This window comes from Mytilus galloprovincialis, chromosome 5, assembly GCF_965363235.1.
Source record: "Mytilus galloprovincialis chromosome 5, xbMytGall1.hap1.1, whole genome shotgun sequence".
NCBI lineage: Eukaryota > Metazoa > Mollusca > Bivalvia > Mytilida > Mytilidae > Mytilus > Mytilus galloprovincialis.
This window is the reverse complement of record NC_134842.1, coordinates 39,505,379-39,513,584: the sequence shown is the minus strand read 5'-3', so window position 1 is coordinate 39,513,584 and position 8,206 is coordinate 39,505,379. Positions and strand designations below refer to the sequence as shown.

The window sequence follows — 8,206 nt, the reverse complement described above, 5'->3', positions numbered from 1 at the left end:
TTTCCATTGTTCTTTGAAAAAAAAATCTTCGATCTTTCATTGTTGTCACATCAAATGAAAATGTAACTGTTGTCAAAAATACGCCTTATAAAATCCGGTTTTGATAAAAACTAAAAGAAACAGATAAAGAACATTAGCGTGCTTAATATTCTAAATAGAAATTTTAGCTCCGGGTAAAAATAGATTTTTTTGGAAAATCATTATTAGTTTTTGAAGAAATTCAACACTGTCAATAGTTTACAAACATGACTTTTTAATAAAATTATAAGCTATTATTCAAATGATTTCCATTGAACTTACAATTTGATAAATTATCCATTAAATAAGTGTGTAAACGTTCATACAAAAAATATAAATTTCAAACAGATTAGTATATTTTGACGGCAGCAAATAGGAAAATATGTGTCAATTATCAATACAAAAATCAGTGTTGTCTTATAAACTATGTAAACCAAACAAACTAAGTTTTCGAAAGTGAAAGGGTTCTTTATTAGTTTCTATTGTTTCATTGACCACTTTGAAAAACATTTTCGCAATTTTTTTATCTGGCATTATTTACACATCAAAAGGAAAGTTTAGTTGTTGTTAAAATAGCATCCTATAGAGATTGGTTTAGATTTTAAAAAATGAAACACAGAAAAAATCATTTGCATACTTATATTGTTTTTTCTTTTTCAAATGTCAATTTAAGCTGTTATTAAAAACAGTATTTTTTGGGATAACCATTATCAGTTTATGAAAGATATTCATAAGTCAACAGCTTTATTTGGTAAGGTGTGTATTTGAATATATTTTGTTTTCTATATCTAGGGTTATTCAGAAAAAAAATGAATACTGTCATAACTATTTTGAATTTCATTATAAGCTAGTAATCGAATATTTGATCATTGTACTTCACATTTCACGAATTGTTCCTTGAATAACTTAAATAATCATGCAAGCAACATGTTCAAAGTAGATTTCAAACTGGTTTCCTTATGTGTTTCCCTTGTTCCATTGAAACCTTTAAAAAACAAGTTTGTAAGAAACAAATTATAGAGAACGAAGAAAGGATTTACATTTAATTTAGTGTCTTAATAAATAACATATTCGATTGACATAGTTAGCCTCGTGAACTCAAGATAGGAAAATGACTTTTAACACGAAACGATAGTTATCTACACGATTGTAACAATATTTAAATCTCCTTCAACTTTACAGTTAAAAAACGAGCATGAAGCAAAAATGGGAGCAAATAATTCAATAATAAATGAAAGTCTATAAAGTTATTGATTATTGGTTATGATCAGTATCAAATTTCTATATTTGAATAATATGAGTGCTAGCAAAGAACAATGAGTAATTGTATCACCTTCGTTCTTGGAACATTATGAGGGGGGGGGGGGGGCAATACCTTTTTATGTTAACCAGTTTTGGCTTTTTTCAGGGTGTGGTTAACTGTTATCTGCGATAATTTAAAACTGTAAACTGTTTTCAACCCACTGTGTTAACTGCTATCAGCATTTTTGAATTTATTGTTAACTGTTTTTGCCAACATCGAGGTGTTGTTAATATGTTAACGGACACCCTATTGTCCCCTTCTTCTATCATTATTAATTTTTCACACACAAAAAAGAACAAAACTTTTTATTATTGGTATCGTGATTGTCACGCAAAGGGAAAACTTTTGAGTAGCATACGGAAGAAAAGAAAATATGGCATATAAATCAATTGTATGTGTTTTTTAAATATCGATTATTATAGCCATTAATACTTTTTGTTTGATTTTAAAATCTCACAAAACAAATAAGAAAATAAAGAAACACACAAAATCTGATGAAATCACATGACCTTCAGAAGGAGCAAGATTTGATGCGTCGATGTGGTCAATGTCTCCTGCTATGCATACATCGTACGCTATTCTCAGTAAAAATATTAAGATCTAGAATAGGATACAATTGGTCAAATTACAAATAAGATGACTTCTCTAGTATCTTTAGAACTGAAATTGAAAAAGATGTCACTGGGAATTTGAGATACATCGTGTCGTATCGTTTAACTGATTTGTGATGGTGACCGTTCGTCCTCAAAGCTCTTTTGAAGCAGTTTTTATAAAACTATCAAGGACGTATATGATGAAATTACACGAGCATAACATATGAAGTAAATTATGTAAACGGCATGAAAAAATTAAGTCACCCTTTCATAATTTGCTTGACTTTTATGCATCATCAGCATTTACTCACTCTTCCAAAGCTACCTAGATTAACACTGTTTTCCTGGCTTAGTGTAAAGTTTTCTATATAAAATATTGTAGACTGCTGTTTTTCTGTTATGCGATTTTATTGTTTGTTTTTTTCGACGACTTATGTTGTAGTCCCCCTGATGTGTATCTTCGACCTTTTTTCTTGCATCAGTCAAAGCTTCAAAAAAAAGGTGATTCAAATTGTAAGACGAATTGACAAATGATGATTTTTTTTCATACTTTTTTTATTAAAGATACAGTGTCTATGATTTTTGAATTCCAATTTGAAATCTATACAACTGCGAAGTTTTATTTCTTTATAGATATGCCGGAAAAAATAGTTTTATGTAATTTCAGTTTAGGTTTTATGTCAATTCCAATAAAAAACGTAGCTGTTGTTAAAAATAGCGTCTTACGAGATCAGGTTTTGAAAGAAAACATCACCATCCGTGATGGGTTTTTCTTATAGAAAATTTTAGCTGTTGTTAAAAATACTATTTTCGGAATTCCATTACGTGCATTATTCGTTTTTAAAAAGTATACATTGAACAACACCTTTATTTGATAAGATATGTATTTGAATAGCTTCTAGTTTTCCAAATCTAAGATTATTTAGAGAAAATGAATAGTACAGCTAATAGTAAAGTTATGCGATTTTATTGTTTGGTTTTTCTACGACTTATGTTGTAATCCCTATTGTGTATCTTCGACCTCTTTTATTGAATCAATCTAAACTTCAAATGTTGATTCAAATTGAAAGATGAATTGACTATTGGTTGTTTTTTCATACTACATTATATTTCGGATCACAGGTTACATTAAACATACACAGTGTCTATAATTTTTTTGTTCCAATTTAAAATCTATACAGCTGTAGTTTTATATCTTTAAAGATACGGAGGAAAAAATAGTTTTATGTAATTTCAGTTTCGGTTTCATGTCACTTCAAATGAAGAGAATTAACTGTTGTTAAAAATAGCGTCTTACGAGATCAGGTTTTGAAAGGAAACATCTACGTCCTTGATAGGTTATTCTAATAGAAAATTTTAGCTGCTGTTAAAAATAGTATTTTCGGAAAATCCATCAGTGCATTATTCATTTTTTTAAAGTAAACATTGGACAACACCTTTATTTGATAGGGTATGTATTTGAATAGATTCTAGTTATCTAAGATTATTGAGAGAAAATAAATAAAACAGCTAATTTAGATGCATGAATATTTTGAATTAAATCAAATGCTATTGATCGAAAAAAAAATCCTTTTGCTTAATGTTTAATAAATATGCAAGCAATATTAATATCAAACAGATCAGTTGATTTTCATTTATATCAATCAAAGGTTAAAGAAATCATACATTTTCGGAATTATCCTAAAGAAAGCTATCATCTGACACAAAAAGGGACATTTGAACCAGATGATGCTACGTTCTGGTCTTCCTTTTTTTATTTGGTTCTTTGAGAAAGTTTTTTTGTCATTTTCATTTTCTTTTTTACAGCTTTGTTCTTAATTCTTACTAGCTCTGGTTTAGAAAATATCAACATCCTCTTTGTCGTTTTTCTTTAACAGAAAATTTAACCTGTTGTTAAAGTAGTATTTTCGAGAAACCAGTAACAACTGTAGAAAGATACTCATTAGACACCATCCTTTTTTGAGAAGGTATGTTTTTGGCATGAATGAATATATTTGAATTTGAGATTAATAATTTATGAAAATCAAAGTGTTAGCACTTGCTTTCAATGAAAAGTAAAGCATTATAGAGGAAGCTCAATTAACACATGTGTAATCATCTAGTCTATTCAAATACATCTTGCATCAATTTTTACAAAACTACAAAATAAAACAGAAGTTCTTCAACAGAACTGCCGCGTACGTCTAGTGCTTGAACAGAAATATCAAGTCTGCACAAAATGTAAAAGTCATAATGATATTTTCTTATTATTTCAAATAATAATTCTTTTTTAATACAAAAACAAAATCAAATTTTACATTTAAACAATATAAACATAGCTGAGCAATTATATAAAATGATACATGAAAGTTATCAAAGACACAAACTATGGTTATATATTTTTTGTTATTTGGTAAAATTGTATATACAATAGCACACTTAGTTTTTAAATGTATGTTTGTATGTATGCATGCATTACGTAAATCCCTCCCTCAAGAGCTGCGAGGGTACAGTGGAATCCGTTTACACTCACTACCATTATTTATGGAGATGTGTCACTAACGTATTTACAACATTATTTACAAGAACAATCACAATCACAACACAAGGGAAGATTTGGACATCGGGCAGAGTCTGTTATTAATAGAAAATGATGGCTACTTTTGGAACAGTTGTTACTCGTAATAAGAAGGCTAAGTTGAAAGACATTTCACAATATAATAGTTATAATATTGATTTTAGTGCAGAAATCATCCATATCTTTTTCTTGAATAACTTTTTTTAATTTGCGTTGAGAATTAAACGGATTCAGTCGACCAAAAACTTTATAACAAAAATTTGTACTAAGTACTGGAATCCATTTTGTCTATGCAATAAAACTTTTTTTCTCAAAATATTTTAAATATGCTATCAACAGGAAAGCATTGACAAGATATTTTTTAATACTTTTTATGGTTCAAAAATTTTACACAGATTAAATGAAATTATTAAAAAATTATTATCTCAGAATTAAGCTCATATATAATTTCTGCCCTATTTTTTTATAGACTTTCCTTTTTTTTCTCAAAGCTACATTATAAGGTAGAAAAGAACACCAGAATAACTCAACTACCGAGGCCAATTACCATAACCATGATCTATACAATACTATAACTACACAGTATTGAAGCATCTGTTTCTAAGCTAAATTCTTACCTATTAATTTTCTATTTATTTTAAATTCTAGTTCTTCAAAACACACTGAATTTGTATAAAAAGAGTCAACTCATTTTTTAATCTGTCTTATGTATCCCTTTTAACCTTAATCAAAATGCAGAAGTTCATAACTACATTTGATACCCTGAATGATAATTGAAAGATCTCAATTTTATATAAGAGACAATATCTGAAAAAGTCTTATTTCCATGTTCCATCTTTCACCAGCAATTAATTTTTATATTCAGGCATCTTTTTGGAAAAAATTTAAGTTTCAGTATTAACTAGAGTATATAATGCACAAGCTATTGCAATTTAAACACTATTTCTTATATTTCTTCTAATAAAGTATTATAATTTAAATGCCCAACCCCCAAAACAATCATGTTGTCCCGTGTTGTTTTCAGAAAACTAAGTCAAATAAAGAATATCTTAATTAAGTAAGCAAGCTTTCAATTTTCACAAATATGATATAGAAAACTTGTCCCCTACTGGTCTGATTTTGTTATAACTAAAGCATGTGATAAAATTTTGCATTTGTAAGGCTTTTTGAAATGTTGTCCCAAGGGGTAATTTCCCTCCTGTTACCATTCGGTTTTTTAACCTATGGCATCGTTTGTAAGACCAAGACTTTATTTCTTGTAATGCAATGAGAAGAGCATCATTTTCTGAATGTATGACTCCATATGTATAGGTGAATTGCAGCCAGTTTGAAAAATCCGAACTCCCCAAAGATCAGAATTTAGAGAAAAATAATTTTGTTGTTCTCTCCTGTCTGTTACAGCCTATTTGTGTACCTTCTGAGAATATTTCATTGCCAGCACTATAACAGTAAATGTGTTTTTATGGTATCTTATTACATTGATATGTAGATGGAAGTAAACTTATACACACTTCGAATGAAAGGACAAAATGTACTGCGTAATTCCTTTCTGTTACGTTCTCTCATGTTACCTGATGAAAAGTAACAGCATAACCGTAATCAGTAACAGGAATGATGTTAAAAACAATTTTACTGATGAATCCCAAAGTTCATCTACTATATGCAAATCATTTCATTTAATATAAGCTATTAACATCATATTAAATAAATCTCAAAATAATATACAGTATATTGAATCAAATTTTTTTTTTTTTTAACTTTTGATAAGAGCAGAGAACAATGCCCAATTATCGTATAGAAAATGGTAACAGAAAGGAATGTATTTTTGAACTTTTCATTACCTAGTAGGCAGATTACCCATCTTGCAAATACAGTTTCAAAAAATAAATGACATCGTTTGCTTTTATCTTCCGATTGTGACCCATTTGAAATGACGTATTTTTCTTAAACTATGAAATAAAGTAATTATTTTGAAATCTTTTGTTCCTTCCTGTTACCAACACTGTCCTGTTACTTGTCCTGTTACTCATGATTCTTTCATGTTACCGACATATCGGACTATATTTTTTTTATATCTGCTGTCACTAATATTTTGTTTTCTTAATTTTTTAAATATAATTTAACAGGACTCCTGCTTAAAAATGCCAACAACATATTGTGTTGGGTGCAATAAAAAAACAGAATCAAAGAAAGTTACATGTGGTACGGTGGTGACCCCTGGTGGGAGGATGCAGGATGTATTAGAGGCTGTATGTGTACAATGCGGTAAAAAAAAGAGTACGTTTACCAAGATGAAATGAAGATGGTTTAATCGTTTGTTGGTAAATCAAAATAGTTTTGCAATGAACGAACAGGTTTTTTTTCAATTTGACAGGCTGGATAATACAAAATGTATTTCAATCTTATAAACTCCTTTCAAATGTAATTATAATGCTCAATAAATTGAAAACAAAAAATAAAACAACACCTTTTAAATATCTAGGGTCCTGAGTTTTCGATTTACTTCTAACTGGAACGATCAAACCAAATATTTGAAAACAAAGGATGTGCAAAAACCGAAACAGTAAAATAGTTAATAAAGGTACCAGGCTGATAATTTGAAACGCCAGACGCCCATTGCTAATCAGTGACGCTCAGATCAAAATATATATAGTCATAAAGCCAAACGAGAATAAAGTTGAACATGTTGAAGAGCATTGAGGACCCAAAATTCCAAAAAGTTGTGTCAAATACGACTTAGCCAGAGAGCTATATAACCAAAAAGGGCAAACACAAAGTAGCTGAATTCATCTAAAGCCAATGACTGACTACTGAAAATCACGTGAAAAGATAGAACAACACGTTATAGATGTTCATAAATAAACTCATCATAGATAACAGGACTAAATATTATATATACGCAAGACGTGTGGTGTCCAAAGCGCTTTTTTTAATGTACCTTCATCAGAAACGCTTAAAGCCGAGTAGTTGAAAACAAAGAATTATAAACAAACGGACAAGTTTAGAAAGGTTTGTTATAAACCATGTCAGTAACAAACTACTGACAATTTAGCTGATGAAACACAGAGGACTGCTCACCTGCAGAAATATACACAGCACTTTTGTGGATTGATATGTATGATGAACGTTCAAAGCCGAATACTTGAAAGCCTAGGATGCATACATGTAATAGGAAAAAAGCAGTATGATTAAAACAATCTTGATATCATTCAAAATCTTTTAACAAAACATTTCTAATTGAAATTATGTGCCCTTATATATTATTTTATATGGGACAATTAATCCGTTGGATTTTAAATACAAGGCATTACCAATAATCTTAAAGTTACAACATTACGTCATATCAAAATTAGTGAATCTTTAGAACAGGTCAATATAAAATGTGTCAATATTCAGAAACGTTTAGCACAACGCTTATATACGCTTTTATGGTGATAGTTTTGTCAATAAAACACTTTTATGCATTGCTTCAGTTAATGGAAATTAAAACAAGAGTCAAACCCACAATGAAAAACAAAATGAGAAAAATCCAATTTCAAAGAGATACAAAACTATCCAATACACTCGTTTAAGCCAAACCTCATTTTGGTCTCTGGTTAAGATATAATTCTTTCTGCTATCGACCACATTTTCCTATTTTATATTGTAGCGGTACAATGTTTTTTTATCCCACAAAAGAAATATGGTAAGCAAATAAAAAGGAACTTGAATTTACAACACCATTTTTACAAACTA

General features: G+C 29.3%; 1 long non-coding RNA gene across 1 annotated transcript; it reads left to right on the top strand.

Annotated features, from left to right (window-relative positions):
• Positions 1-3,247: 3,247 nt before the first annotated feature.
• Positions 3,248-6,948, top strand: LOC143074490 (uncharacterized). The gene is made up of 3 exons (XR_012977889.1): positions 3,248-3,364; positions 3,792-3,881; positions 6,598-6,948. It is a non-coding gene; the product is annotated as an uncharacterized LOC143074490 (long non-coding RNA).
• The last annotated feature ends 1,258 nt before the right edge of the window (positions 6,949-8,206 follow it).